The 15,936-nt window shown below is 39.4% G+C and overlaps 1 protein-coding gene across 11 annotated transcripts in view; it reads left to right on the forward strand.

The window, feature by feature from the left end:
- The first annotated feature begins 25 nt into the window (after positions 1–25).
- The window catches only part of TMEM267 (transmembrane protein 267), a 39,232-nt gene continuing 23,321 nt past the window's right edge, over positions 26–15,936 (forward strand). For 2 of the 11 annotated variants that reach the window (XM_063700769.1, XM_063700767.1), the window contains exons 1-2: positions 44–100; positions 3,922–4,019. The gene's annotated coding sequence lies outside the window, so the exon portion shown is untranslated. Of the gene's footprint in view, positions 741–3,921; positions 4,020–7,333; positions 7,710–15,936 lie in introns of all 11 variants that reach the window. The other 9 variants (XM_063700762.1, XM_063700764.1, XM_063700770.1 and 6 more) reach the window with 9 other exon arrangements.

Below are 15,936 nucleotides of genomic sequence, written 5' to 3' on the forward strand. Positions count from 1 at the left end.
TGGCCGGCAGCTGACGTCTCTATGGCTCCGACCGAGGGGCGGAGGAGAGGGGCGGGGCCGCTGCTCGAGGTGCTGCTGGTTTGAACTCAGAGAAGCCGGGGTGGGTACGGCTGAGCCGCTGCGTGGGACTGAGGGGAGGGGGCCGGGTGGACGCCGCGGAACTGCGTCCTGAGGTGGGAGACCGGAGGTGGGGACTACTGAGTCTGATGTCTGGAGGGTCCGGTTGCGGGTCGGAGGGCGTGCTGGAACAGCCGCCACGCGGGAGCCAGGAGCCTCCTGGGTGCGTGTGACCCACGAGCCGGCACCGTCCCGCGGCCCTGGGGTCTGCGAGGAGCCCTGGCGCCGCCCTCCGGCTTCGCGCTTTTTCTAGATCCCTAGAACCCCAGCCCTCCGCCTACGCTCCGCGCCCCTGGCCTTTTTCTGGCCCAGGGTAGGGTTCCGGGAGTCGTGCCGAAGGAGCCCATTGCGGTCCTTAACCGGTTGTAAGAGCCTTTCGTGCCCCGGAGCCCTTGAGGCTTGAATGCTGAGAGTGTGACATGGTCCTTTCCCTGCAGCCTGGCCCATTTTTTTAAATGACATTTTAAAAATTATTGCATCACACCAGACTCAGAAAAGGATGTCTGGGAACTTCAGAGGCTTGAAACATGTTGAAATACAGAATTTTGTTTTATTCGTAATGGGCATAGGAACTAAACATTTTAAGTGCAGACATCTGATGGCTATAAAAAGTTTCAGTGAAAGTAAGCAAGATTTGTGTTTCCTTTCTTTGTCAGTTAGTTGCATCAGATTTGGCATCTGCTTTTGATATTTTTCCATTAAAGAAATTAAATATATTAAGTTTACAGCAACTACAGTTCAGTGAAGAAGACTTACTGGTAAAGCATAATAAAGGCGGTTTCTGGAATTTGGACCGTGTTTTGACCTTGGGTTTTTGCATATAATGTGTAAGGTTGGTGGGGAAGAGGGCAAGTTAAAACAGATGACACTTACTTAGAGAATGTATCAGCTCTTATTTGTTTTGACAGAAATAATGTCTAAGAGATTATTAGCAAACAATACATGATAGCGTATAATTAAAGTGACCAGCTAATTATATGTCTGTGGAATTCAGGAAGGAGAAAAGTACTGCTATGTATACTCTGAAGGCCCCAAAGTTAGTGGTATTTGCTATAAGGGGGATGGGGTGTGACAAAGTTTGGCCATTGCAGAAAGTGGCTTCTGCGAGTCATAGGGAGGAATTTATAATATGTCAGTTATGTCAGAGAAGCTATCCCAAACAGTATCTTTAGTTCATAGGCTGAGGATTTATTATGTGATTACCGCTTGTATTAGTAAAATGGAATATTTATTAAATACCTTGAGCACATTGGATTTTTAAGCATGACAAGTTTAAAAGAGATCACTACTCTTAAGGAACCTTATCAACAAAAGTGAATATGTAAAAGGAGGTTCGGGAGTCCGTTTTATTTGTAGGGGGAGGAATAGGAAGTGGAAAAGGAAATAAAAAGTTTAAGAAGAAAAATGGGTACCCTTAGGTGTATTATTCAGAGACAATAAGTAATACATGAAGAACACTTAGTAAATTTCTCTTTTTCTAATACTCAGACTCTGAGCCAGATGTTAAATATCTGCACCAAAAGTTGGAGTAGAATAGATGCCAGAAATGTGGGGTTCTGGAACTGCAATTATACCTTCCTTAAAAATAGAAATAGTTCTCTTCTACGTATCTATTGTGTAATAAATTACACCAAAACTTAGAGGCTTAAAACAGTAGACAGTAGGGGCCAGGCGCCGTGGCTCACGCCCGTAATCCCAGCACTTTGGGAGGCCGAGGCGGGCGGATCACGAGATCAGGAGATCGAGACCATCCTGGCTAACATGGGTGAAACCCCGTCTCTACTAAAAATGCAAGAAATTAGCCGGGCGTGGTGGCGGGCGCCTGTAGTCACAGCTATTCGGGAGGCTGAGGCAGGAGAATGGCGTGAACCCGGGAGGCGGAGCTTGCAGTGAGCCGAGATCATGCCACTGCACTCCAGCCTGGGTGACAGAGCGAGGAACCATCTCACACAAAACACAAACAAATAAAAAACAGTAGACAATAATTTTATTCTTTCTGTGGGGTCAAGACTTAGCTGGCGGTTCTGGCCCAGGGTCTCATGAAGTTGCAGTCAGGATGTCGGCAGTGGCTGCGGACATCTGAAGGGTTGACTGGGGCTGAAGGATCTGCTTCCAAGTTCACTGTGAGCTTTTTCCTTCCTCTTTCATCAGCAAGCTGTTTTGTACTTTCCATTGATAAAATGCATTCGCATTATACCCATTATGTATAATATATGTGTTCCTATTCGTAAACCGTGATACAGTTATTTGTAAACAGTAAATTTTGCTTGTTGAGGTTGCTTTAAATTTGGATCATCATGTAAATACTTCAAGTAATCTTTTGATTTTTCACTTTGCTCACGACACTTTATTAGCAAACTAATCCTTTTAAAATCTGAACTCATCATGTAAAATGTAGAGTTAGTAGGTTCGGAGTGGTAGTTTCTGCCTGTAGTCCCAGCACTTTGGGAGGCCAAAGTGGAAGGATCACTTGAGGCCAGGAGCTGAAGACCAGCCCGGGCAACACAGTGAGACCCCATCTCTACAAAACACTTTAAAAACAAAAATCTAGCCAAGTATAGTTGTGCATTTCTGTAGTCCTAGCTACTCAGGAGGCTGAAGCAGGAGCCCATGAGTTCAAGGTTACAGTGAGCTATGATCGTGCCACTACACTTCAGCTTGGGCAACAGAGATACCTTGTCAAAAAAAAAAAGTAAGCCGGGCGCAGTGGCTCACGCCTGTAATCCTAGCACTTTGGGAGGCCGAGGCGGGCGGATCACGAAGTCAGGAGATCGAGACCATCCTGGCTAACATGGTGAAACCCTGTCTCTAGTAAAAATACAAAAAATTAGCCGAGCGTGGTGGCGGGCACCTGTAGCCCCAGCTACTCGGGAGGCTGAGGCAGGAGAGTGGCGTGAACCCGGGAGGCAGAGCTTGCAGTGAGCCGAGATCGCGCCACTGCACTCCAGCCTGGTCGACAGAGCAAGACTCCGTCTCAAAAAAAAAAAATAAAAAAGTAAGGTTATTAACATTTAAATATATATTGTGATTATTAAAAATTGCTTCATGAGTGAAAGAAAATATAATGCACTGGCTTTATAAGGACATCATGAAATTTGCAGTTAAGTGGATATTGGCTTTTTATTTTTGTCTTCCTTCTGGAATGAGGGTTGAAAATAAATTTGTAATTGGGTCAGGCTCAGTGGCTCACTCCTGTAATCCCAGTGCTTTGGGAGGCTGAGACAGGAGGAACACTTGAGGCCAGGAGTTTGAGACCAGCCTGGACAACATAGAGGGACCCTGTCTCTTAAAAAAAAAGAAAAGAGAAAAAATTGCCCAAGCTTGGTGGCACTTGCCTGTAGTCCCAGCTACTCAGGAGACTGAGTCAGAAGAATTGCTTGAGCCTAGGAGTTAGAGGCTACAGTGACCTAGCACCATGCCACTGCACTCCAGCCTGGGCAAGAGAACAAGACTTTGTCTCTAAAAAAAGAAAAGAAAATTTGTGATAATATATAAACAAAGATTGAGTGGCAGCAGAGCTTTTGTGTTAGGCGTCTGTGTAGTCTGTGCCCAGCCTAGGTTCTTCTCATACCTGAATGGCCTTCTTTCTCATTAGGGCTAACTTACAGGCCATACTTTATTGAAGGAGGGGAATATTGCTGCTGCCGCTGCTCTGGGTTGGCCATTAATTCAAGTTTTCAGTGTCCCTGTTTCAGTCCAGCTAAGTGGATAAGGGCATTTATTTTTAGTTGAAAGGGACATTTTATCAACTTTAAAGTTATATGCATTAAATATTTAAATATGTTGACTTCTTTATCCATTCAGGTGTTGAATGTTTGTTTTCTAAAGGAGACAATGATTCATAATTTGTGACACTGTAAATCCTGAGGTTTATAGAAAGGATTCATGACTTTGTAATGGAGGTATGTTTTGCATTTTTTGTATTTTGGTCACATCTCTTGGTTGAGAGTACCTGGAAATCATTATTTCCAGATCCTGGAAGAATCTATAGAAAATAATCCATCTTAATGCTTTAGAGAACAATTTTCATTATTGCAAATGATCAAGAATGAGCATTGTTGTAGACTCCATTATCATTTAAAAAATAGTTGTTATCTGCAAAGTAAGTACGCTTCACGTAAGGAATCTGCATAAGTTATTTCTTGTGTCTATTATTACATAACTATGAACAAATTGTTTTTTATGTTATACAATAAATTTGATTTATGAGATTGGATGTAATTTTATTAATACCAATTAGTGTTATATATTTAATATGCATATTAATATATATTTATAATGTTATACCTTTTTTATTACCTTTTTAAAATTACACTTTTAAGAGACTGACTTTAACAATCAAGTATGAGTTGTTTAATTACTCCTGGCTTTAACTTTTCAAAGTAGCTTTATTGGTTTTATGGTCATAATAGTAAGACATCCAAATTTTTCAAAAATTCAAAAAAGGAAAAAAAGTAATGATTACATTTGTAAGCCCACCGCTGAGAAACAAACCAAATGAACAGTCTTCCAGATTTTTTAATAGACCTGTATATATTTTTTTAACAAAAATGTAATTTTTTACATATTATTTTATAGGTTATCTTTTAAATTTTAATACTTAATGAACATCTTTCTATTTCAGTAAATATGAGAATAAGTGTTTTTTAATGACTGCATATTTGTGGAATTTATTTCACTAGTGCCATATTTCAGACATATACATTATTTTAAAATTTTTCTTGTAAACAATGCTATGCTGAATATTCATATATAGCTGTTCGTATTTATCTAATTATTTCCTTATTTTCCTGGAATTGGAAATGTAGCATCAAAAGTGTTTGCTTATTTTTTGTGGTTTTTGATAAATAGTCAAATTGACCACGAGAAAGTTTATACCAATTTACATTCTTGCCAATAATCTTTGAGAGTGATCATTATTTCCCTACTCCTACTATCACAGAGTATTAGTAATCTTTTGTCAGTCTCACATTGAAATCTCATTGTTATAATTTGAATTCAACTGATTACTAATAAGATTGAAATCTTTTCATATTTTCGACCCTTTGTATTTCTTTTCCAAATTGTCTTTTTATGTACGTTGCCCATATTATTATTGGGATGCTTATTTCTGTATTAATTTTAAGAGCCCTTAATACATTAGGGCTACTAATCTTTCTCTGTCATAAATGTTCTAAATTTCCTCCATTTATTTGTCTTTAACTTTGCCATGCAGAAACTTTATTGTGTAGTCATGCCTATCAGATTTTTAAAAATAATTTTGAGCTCCTCTAGTTAGCTGGACTATAGAGAATTCTGTTGACAAATTCATATAAATATCCTAAATTTGATAACCCAGTTGATCACAAAAGCTATCTAACCATGGAACTTTTCCAGGCAGCTAGTCAACCAAATTGATTCCCTTTCTTAATTTAATCAGAGAAAGAATCTATATTGTAAAACATGGGGTGTGACGTTTTAAAATCTAAAGTTGTTTATATAAAATTACATTATACAGACTGAAAGTTGATTATCCAAACTAGGTTTTGTCTGATGATTGATTTTCTTCAGTGGTATTTAGTAATTATAGCCTTTTCTACCTAGTAATTACCGATATGGACAGGTCATTTCCTGTTCAATGTAATATATTTGGGAGGTTCCTCTTCCAATCCATTGTGAAGGAAGATAGAACCCATGTTCATCTATACAGATGTTCCTTTACTTAGGATGGCGTCCATGTCCTGATAAACCCATCGTAAGTCAAAAATTACATAAGTTGAAAATACATTAACGCCCACAAACCCACTGTAGAGTCAAAAAAATAATAAATTGAACCATCGTAGGTTGAAACCATCTGTATATACTGAAAAGGCCACATACTCTTCTGTGTTCTCCAGCCTTGCAGCTTGAGTGTGGTCATATGACCTAGACTTAGCCAATCAGACACATACTTTACCTCGCTCCGAATTTTGTATTGAGAGCAAGAAACAAATAATGCCAAGAATCTTTTATAGCAGCAGCAGACAAGGCAGCACTGGCAGCAATGCCATTGGAAATACCTGGTGACAGGAGTTTGGTCAGTGCAAGCTGGGCTTGGTGGCAGGGAGATCTTCATCAGACCAGTTGTCTGGTGCCCTTTTTTTTGAGACGGAGACGGAGTCTCACTCTGTTGCCAGGCTGGAGTGTAGTGGCGCGTTCTGCTCACTGCAACCTCTGCCTCCTGGGTTCAAGCAATTCTTCTGCCTCAGCCTCCCAAGTAGCTGGGATTACAGGCACACGCCATCATGCCCGGCTAATTTTTTTGTATTTTGTTTTTAGTAGAGATGGGGTTTCACGGTGTTTGTCAGGCTGGTCTTGAACTCCTGACCTCATGATCCGCCCACCTCGGCCTCCCAAAGTGCTGGGATTACAGGCGTGAGCCACCGCCCCCGGCCTGTGTCTGGTGTCATTTTAACTGAAGTTCTTGAGGGATAGTTTCAAAGCCTGGTTTTCAAAACCTGACAAGTCTGTGATTTCCCAATTTCCTTATTTGTTGTTGTTGTTGTTTTTCAGACAGGGTCTTACCCTGTCATTTAGGCTGGAGTGCAGTAGGGCAATCGTAGTTCTTTACTGCAGCTTCAAAATCCTAGACGCATGTGATCCTTCTACCTTAGCCTCCTGAGTAACTAGGACTACAGGTGTACACCACCACGCCTGGCTATTTTTTTTTGTTTCTAGTACAGACAGTCTGTGTTGCCCAGGTTGGTTTCAAACTCCTGGCCTCAAGCAATCCTCCTGCCTTGGCCTCCCAAAGTGCTGGGATTACAGGTGGGAGCTACCACACCTGGCCTCAAAAATTTTAATAATTTTTTTTTTTACTTATACAAAACTGTTTTTGCCCTTCCTTGCACTTGGAACCATAGCTGATAACGAGATCTGGGTCAAATATTACATCATTCCTCTACCAATTCAGAATTATGTACACATTTCTCCCCACCATATACGTACTGGGTCTGGTTCTCGATTTTGTATTCACCTTTATGTACTCACATTATGCTACTTTTTTTTCAAAAGTTTATTAGCATGTACTCTTTCAAATGAAATTTAAAATTATTTTGCGAAGTTCCTAGAAGAAAATCCCTTTATGATTTTGATTAAAATTGCATTAAATTTATAGATTAATTTGGAGAGAATAACACCATCAGTGTTGTCTTCTTATGCAAAAAAAAAAAAAAAAAAAGTCTGGCTTTTGTATCAGTTAGGATCCATCAAAGAAGCAGAACTACTTTGTGAGCTAAAGACCTATGGAATTGTGGGAGGTGGCAGAGCGGTCTGCAGACTTGCCTCTGAGTCTCTTGTTCAGCCTGAAGTTGCTGCAGATCTACTAGACTGGCAGTCAGACAGGGATACTGGATGTGGATGAGAGAAAGGACAAACTGAAACCCTTGGGAACAAAACGGAACCTGCATCAGCCTCTCACCAACCCTAGTTTTGATGCTTGAGTAACCTGCAGGAGAGGATGACACTTTCGATGTCAGAGCTGCACTTGTGGGCCCAGGATTTGGAGAAGTGGAGAGAAGGTCTGATGGGAGTTGAAGGAGCTGCAGGTCCAGCTTCTTCCCCATGCCAGCAAGGTGAGCTAACAGATGGGCAGCACATGCAAACTGCACAGTGTGCTCTGCATTGACCTTCACGGTGTAAAAAATATGACTTGCTTCATTTGTGAGTTCCATATAATGTCTCCTATAGCCAACAGTACCCAGAACTATATAAGGAAGGGAATTCTGGGAAATGTTTTTAAGTCCGAGTTAGCCGAGTTGATACAGTACAAAGCCATTAGAGCTCTAGTTAACTGATCTTTTTCATCTTTTAATAGAGTTTTGTTGTTTCATTCTTGCTATTTTAATTCTTGGCATTTTGAGTTGCTGTTGTGAATGTTCATTTTCCCATCTTATGATTATTGCTATTATATTAAAAAATTGTTTTAGTTCATACCTTGAACTGACCACATTTTTCAACTTAAATTCCAACAGTTTTCTGTTGGTTCTCTTGGGTAGGCAGTCATTTCACCTGCAAACTAATGTAATTATCTTTTCCTTCCTGATAATGTAATGATACATTTTCTTCCCTCCCTCTCCTGCCTTTATTCTTTTTCCTCATTACATTGATTAAAACCGCCAAAACGATGTTATAATAGCTATACTGTTTCTGACTTTTTTTTAAATTATACTGTAAGTTCTGGGGTACATGTGCAGAATGTGCAGGTTTGTTGCATAGGTATACACGTGCCATGATGGTTTGCTGCACCCATCAACCTGTCATCTACATTAGGTATTTCTCCTAATGCTATCCCTCCCCTAGCCCCCCACCCACCTATAGGCCCTGGTGTTCCCCTCCCTGTGTACCCTCCCTGTGTCCATGTGTTCTCATTGTTCAACTCCCACTTATGAGTGAGAACATGCGGTGTTTGGTTTTCTGTTCTGTTAGTTTGCTGAGAATGATGGTTTCCAGCTTCATCCATGTCCCTGCAAAGGACATGAGTTCATTCTTTTTTATGGTTGCGTAGTATTCTGTGGTGTATATGTGCCACATTTTCTTTATCCAGTCTATCACTGACGGGCATTTGGTTCCAAGCCTTTGCTATTGTAAACAGTGCCACAATAAACATACGTGTGCATGAGTCTTTATAGTAGAATGATTTATAACCCTTTGGGTATATACCCAGTAATGGGATTGCTGGATCAAATGGTATTTCTAGTTCTAGATCCTTGAGGAATCACCACACTGTCTTCCACATTGGTTGAACTAATTTACACTCCCACCAACAGTGTAAAAGCATTCCTATTTCTCCACATCCTCTCCAGCATCTGTTGTTTCCTGACTTTTTAATGATCGCCATTCTAACTGGCGTGAGATGTGATTTTGATTTGCATATCTCTAATGACCAGTGATGATGAGCCTTTTTTCATTTTTTTTTTTTTTTTTTTTTTTTTTTTTTGAGACAGGGTTTTGCTCTTGTTGCCCGGGCTGGAGTGCAATGGCGTGATCTTGGCTCACCGCAACCTCTGCCTGCTGGATTCAAGCAATTCTCCTGCCTCATCCTCCTGAGTAGCCGGGATTACAAGCATGCGCCACCACGCTTGGCTAATTTTGTATTTTTAGTAGAGATGGGAGTTCTCCGTGTTGGTCAGGCTGGTCTCGAACTCCCGACCTCAGGTGATCCACCTGCCTCAGCCTCCCAAAGTGCTGGGATTACAGGCGTGAGCACCACGCCTGGCAAATGTCTTCTTTTGAGAAGTGTCTGTTCATATCCTTCACCCACTTTTTGATGGGGTTGTTTGCTTTTTTCTTGTAAATTGGTTTCTCTGTAGATTCTGGATATTAGCCCTTTTTCAGTTGGATAGATTGCAAAAATTTTCTCCCAGTCTGTAGGTTGCCTGTTCGCTCTGATGATCGTTTCTTTTGCTGCGTAGAAGCTCTTTAGTTTAATTAGATCTCATTTGTCTATTTTGGCTTTTGTTGCCGTTGCTTTTGGTAACAAAAGACGAAGTCTTTGCCCATGCCTGTGTCCTAAATTGCCTAGGTTTTCTTCTCGGGTTTTTATGGTTTTAGGTCTTACGTTTAAGTCTTTAATCCATCTTGAGTTAATTTTTGTATAAGGTGTAAGGAAGGGATCCAGTTTCAGCTTTCTGCATATGGCTAGCCAGTTTTCCCAACACCATTTATTAACTAGGAATTCCTTTCCCCATTGTTTTTTTTTGTCAGGTTGGTCAAAGATCAGATGGTTGTAGATGTGTGGTGTTATTTCTCAGGCCTCTGTTCTGTTCCATTGATCTATATATCTGTTTTGGTACCAGTACCATGCTGTTTGTGTTACTGTAGCCTTGTAGTATAGATTGAAGTCAGGTCACGTGATGCCTCCACCTTTGTTCTTTTTGCTTAGGATTGCCTTGGCTATTTATGCATGCTGTTTTTTGGTTCTGTATGAAATTTAAAGTTGTTTTTTCCAATTTTGTGAAGAAAGTCAATGGTAGCTTGATGAGAATAGCATTGAATCTGTAAATTACTTTGGGCAGTATGGCCATTTTCATGATATTGAGTCTTCCTATCCATGAGCATGAAATGTTTTTCCATTTGTTTGTGTCCTTTCTTATTTCCTTGATCAGTGAGTGGTTTGTAGCTCTCCTTGAAGAGGTCCTTCATATCCCTTTTAGGTTGTATTCCTAGGTATTTTATTCTCCTTGTAGCAATTGTGAATGGGAGTTCACTCATGTTTTGGCTCTCTGTTTGTCTGTTATTGGTGTATAGGAATGCTTGTGATTTTTGCGCATTGATTTTGTATCCTGAGACTTTGCTGAAGTTGCTTATCAGCTTAAGGAGATTTGGGGCTGAGACGATGGGGTTTTCTAATTATACAATCATGTCATCTGCAAACAGAGACAATTTGACTTCCTCTTTTCCTAATTGAATACCCTTTATTTCTTTCTCTTGCCTGATTGCCCTAGCCAGAACTATGTTGAATGTACAATTAAGTTATTATTCACTATAGTTACCCTGTTGTGCTATCAAGTACTAGGTCTTACTCATTCTTTCTATTTTTTTTTTTTTTTCTTTTTGTGACACGGAGTCTCGCTCTGTAGTCCAGGCTGGAGTGCAGTGGCATGATCTCGTCTCGCTGCAACCTCCGCCTCCTGGGTTCGAGTGATTCTCCTGCCTCAGCCTCCTGAGTAGCTGGGATTACAGGTGCACGCCACCACACCCGGCTAATTTTTGTATTTTTTGTAGAGACAGGGTTTCACTGTGGTGATCAGGCTGGTCTTGAACTCCTGACCTTATGATCTGCCCACTTCGGCCTCCTGAAGTGCTGGGATTACAGGTGTGAGCCACCGCGCCTGGCCTTCTGTTTTTTTAGTACCCATTAACCAACCCCACCTCCCCCTGCTGACCCCCTACCACCCTTCACAGCCTCTGGTAATGATCCTTCTACTCTCTATGTCCATGAGTTCAATTGTTTTGATATTTAGATCCCACAAATAAGTGAGAATATGTGATATTTGTGTTTCTGTGTCTGGCTTATTTCACTTAGCAAAATGTTCTCCAGTTCCATCTATGTTGTTGCAAATAACTGGATCTCATTCTTTCTTATGGCTGAATAGTAGTCCATTGTGAATATGCACCACATTTTCTTTATCCATTCATATGTTGATAGACACTTAGGTTGCTTCTAGATCTTAGCTATTGTAAACAATGCTGCAACAAACATAGGAGTGTAGATATCTCTTTGATATACTGATTTCCTTTCTTTTCAGTATATACCCAGCAGTGGGATTGCTGGATCATATGGTAGTTCAATTTTTAGTTTTTTGAGGAACGTTCAAATTGTTCTCCATAGTGGCTGTACTAATTTACATTCCCACCAAGAGAGTACAAGGTTTCCTTTTTCTGCACATCCTCATCATCATTCGTTATTGCCTGTCTTTTGGATATAAGCCATTTTAACTGGGGGAGATGATACCTCATTATAGTTTTGATTTGCATTTCTCTGATGATCAGAAATACTGAGCACCTTTACATATGCCTGTTTGCCATTTCTATGTCTTCATTTGAGAAATGTCTATTCAAATCTTTTGCCCATTTTTTATTAGATTATTGTATTTTTTTTCCTATAGAGCAGTTTGAGCTCTTACGTATTTTGGTTATTATTCCTTTGTCAGATGGGTAATTTGCAAATATTTTTTCCCATTCTCTGTGTTTTTTTCTTCACTTTACTGATTGTATCCTTTGCTGTGCAGAAGCATTTTAACCTGATGTGATCCCATTTGTCCATTTTTGTTTTGGTTACCTGTGCTTGAGGGATATTGGTCAAGAAATTTTTGCCCACATCAATGTCGTGGAGATTTTCCCCAATGTTTTCTTGTAGTAGTTTAATAGTTTGAAGTATAGATTTAAGTTTTTAATCCATTTTGATTTGATTTTTCTATATGTTGTGAGATAGGGGTCTACTTTGATTCTTCTGCATATAGATATCTAGTTTTCCCATTACCATTTTTTGAATAGACTGTCTTTTCCCCAGTGTATGTTCTTGGCACCTTTGTCAAAAATTAGTTCACTATAGGTGTGCAGATTTGTTTCTTGTTTCTCTTTTCTGTTTCATTGGCTGGTGTGTCTGTTTTTATGTCAGAACCATGCTGTTTTGGTTACTATAGCTCTGTAGTATAATTTGAAATCAGGTAATGTGATTCTTCCAGTTTTGTTCTTTTTGCTTAGGATAGCTTTGGGTATTCTGGGCCTTTTGTGGGTCCATATAAATTTTAGGATTTTTTTTTCTGTTTCTGTGAAGAATGTCATTAGTATTTTGATAGGGATTGCATTGAATCTATAGATTGATTTGGGTATTATGGACATTTTAACAATATTGGTTCCTCCAGTCCATGAACATGGATAATTTTTCCATTTTTTGGTGTCCAATTTCTTTCTTCACTGTACTTTCCATTATAGAAATCTTTCACTTCTTTGGTTAATTCCTAGGTATTTAATTTTATGTGTGGCTATTATAAATGGAATTACTTTAAAAATTTCTGTTTCACATTGTTCAATATTGTCATATTGAAATGCTAGTGACTTTTGTATGTTGCTTTTGTATCCTGCAATTTTACTGAAGTTGTTTATCTTCTCTCTTTTATCTTCCCTCTTTTTTTCTTAGTCTGGCTAAAGTTTTACCAATTTTGTTTAACTTTTAAAAAAACCAACCTTGTGTTTCATTGATCTTTTGTATTTTTTATTTCAATTTTATTTATTTATTCTCTGATCTTTATTATTTCTTTTCTTCTACTAATTTTGGGCTTGGTTTGCTCATGCTTTTCTAGTTTAATAGTTTTAATAGTTTTCTTGTCTTATCTTTAGGTTTTTCCAAATATAAGATCATATCATCCGCAAACAAGGCTAATTTGACTTCATCCTTTCCAATTTGGTTGCCTTTTATATCTTTCTCTTATCTGATTGCTCTAGCTAGGATGTCTATTACTGCTGAAAAACAGTGATGACAATGGGCATCATCCTTATCTTGTTCCAGATCTTAGAGGAAAAGCTTTCAATTTTCCCCCATTCGGTGTTGTGAACATAAAATATCTGAGACAGCTCTCAATCAGTTTAGAAAGTTTATTTTGTCAAGGTTAAGGATGTGCCCGTGACACAGCCTCAAGAGGCTCTGATGACATGTGCCCAAAGTGGTCAGGGTACAGCTTGCTTTTATACATTTTGGGAGTCATGAGACATCAATCAGTATGTGTAAGATGTATGTTGGGGCCAGGCATGGTGGCTCACACCTGTAGTCCCAGCACTTTTGGAGGCTGAAGCAGTGGATCACTTGAGATCAGGAGTTCAAGGCCAGCCTGGCCAACATGGTGAAACCTCATCTCTACTAAAAATACAAAAATTGTTTGGGCATGGTGGTGTGTGCCTGTAATTCCAGCTACTTGGGAGGCTGAGGCACAAGAATCACTTGAACCTGGGAGGTGGAGGCTTCAGTGAGCTGAGATTGCACCACTGCACTCCAGCCTTGAGATGGCAGAGAGAGACTCCATCTGAAAAAAAAAACAAAACAAAAAAGATGTATGTTGATTCCTTCTGGAAAGGTGGGACAACTCAAAGGGAAGACTTCCAGGTCATAGGTAGATAAGAGAAAAAAGGTTGCATTATTTTGAGTCCTGGCCCAGCCTTTTAATGAATACACAATTTTATCTGGCTCAGTGAATCTGCATTTTTACATAAATAGGGCAAAGGAAGCAATCAGATATCCATTTGTCTCAGGTGAGCAGGGGGATGATTTACTGTCCTGCACCTGTGAAGATAAGCCATCTGTTTACATCGCCAGGGTGAAATTCAGTGGAACTGTTTCAGGGTAAAGATCTTGAGATCCACAAGGAATTTTCTTCTGGGCAGATTGTGAGGGAGGTATGTAGCTTTTTATCTTTGTAGCTATCTTATCTGAGAATAAAATAGGAGGCAGGTTTACCTGACATAGTTCCCAAGTTTACTTTTCTCTTGATTTAGTGATTTCAGGGTCCCGAGATTTATTTTCCTTTCACAGTATGATACTAGCTATGGATCTGTCATATACAGCTTTTATTATGTTGAGGTATGTTCCTTCCATACCCAGTTATTTTTAGGGTTTTTAAAACAAATAAATGTTGAATTTTACCTAGCCCTTTTTCAGCATCAATTGAAATGATCATATGGTTTGTGTCCTTCATTTTGTTGATATGATGTATCACACTGATTGATTTGCGTATGTTGAAGCATCATTGCATCCTGGGGATAAAGCCCACTTAGTCATGATGAATGATCTTTCTAATGTATTGGTGAATTCAGTTTGCTAGTATTTTATTGAGAATTTTTGCATCAATATTCATCAGAGATATTGGCCTTTAGTTTTCTTTTTTTGTGTGTCTTTGTTTAACTTTTCCAAAAAACAACCTTATGTTTCATTAATCTTTTGTATTTTTTTATTTCAATTTCATTTATTTCTTCTCTGATCTTTATTATTTCTTTTCTTCTACTGATTTTGGGCTTGCTTTGCTCTTGCTTTTCTAGTTAAGATGCACTGTTAAATTGTTCATACAAAGTTCCTCTTTTTTGATGTAGGCATTTATAGCTGTAAACTTACCTGAGTACTGCTTTTGCCATATCCCATAGGTTTTGATATATTATGTTTCCATTATTATTTGTTTCAAGAAATTTTTAAATTTCCTTCTTAATTTCTTCATTGACACACTGGTCATTCAGGAGAATATTGTTTTATTTCCATGTATTTGTATAGTTTCTAAAATTCCTCTTGTTATTAATTTCTAGTTTTATTCCACTGTGGTCAGGGAAGATGGTTGATATTAATTCAATTTTTGTTAATGTTTTAAGACTCATTTTGTATAGTCTATCCCTGAGAATATCCATGTGCTGAGGAAAAGAATGTATATTCTGCAGCTCTTAGATGAAATGTTCTGTAAATATTTATTAGATCAATTTGGTCTGCAGTGCAGATTAAGTCTTGTGAACCCCGAAAATTTGAGACAGGTTTCAGTTAATTTAGAAAGTTTATTTTGCCAAGGTTGAGGATGCATCCATAACACAGCCTCAGGAAGTCCTGATGACATGTGCCCAAGGGGGTCAGGGCACAGCTTGGTTTTTTACATTTCAGGGAGACATAAGACATCAATCTGTAATGCCCAACCTCACTTTTACTAACCCTGTTTTTAGACTCTCCCTTTTTCCTTTAATCACTTAGCCTTGTTTCCACCTGAATGGACTCTCCCTTAACTAAGAGAACCAGACAGACTCCATCTTGGCTCTTTCACTGGCAGCCCCTTCCTCAAGGACTTAACTTGTGCAAACTGACTCCCAGCACATCCAAGAATGCAATTAACCGATAAGATACTGTGGCAAGCTATATCCGCAGTTCCCAGGAATTCATCTGATTGATAATGCCCAAAGCCCCGCGTCTATCACCTTGTAATAGTCTTAAAGCCCCTGCACCTGGAACTGTTTACTTTCCTGTAACCATTTATCCTTTTAACTTTTTGCCTACTTTACTTCTGTAAAATTGTTCTAACTAGACACCCCCCCCCCCCGCCCACTCCCCTTCCTAAACCAAGTTGTGAAAGTTAATCAGGCCCCTTCCTCAGGGCCGAGAGAATTTTGAGCATTAGCTGTCTCTTGGTCACTGGCTAATAAAGGACTCTTAATTCGTCTCAAAATGTGGCGTTTTTCTAACTCGCTCAGGTACAACAAATCAATAAGGAGTACATTAGTTCCATCCAGAAAGGCAGATACAGCTCAAAGTAAGGCCCCCCCCCCAACTGAGGGCTT

The sequence above is a fragment of the Gorilla gorilla genome, chromosome 19 (assembly GCF_029281585.2).
Source record: "Gorilla gorilla gorilla isolate KB3781 chromosome 19, NHGRI_mGorGor1-v2.1_pri, whole genome shotgun sequence".
In the NCBI taxonomy this organism is placed as follows: Eukaryota; Metazoa; Chordata; class Mammalia; order Primates; family Hominidae; genus Gorilla; species Gorilla gorilla.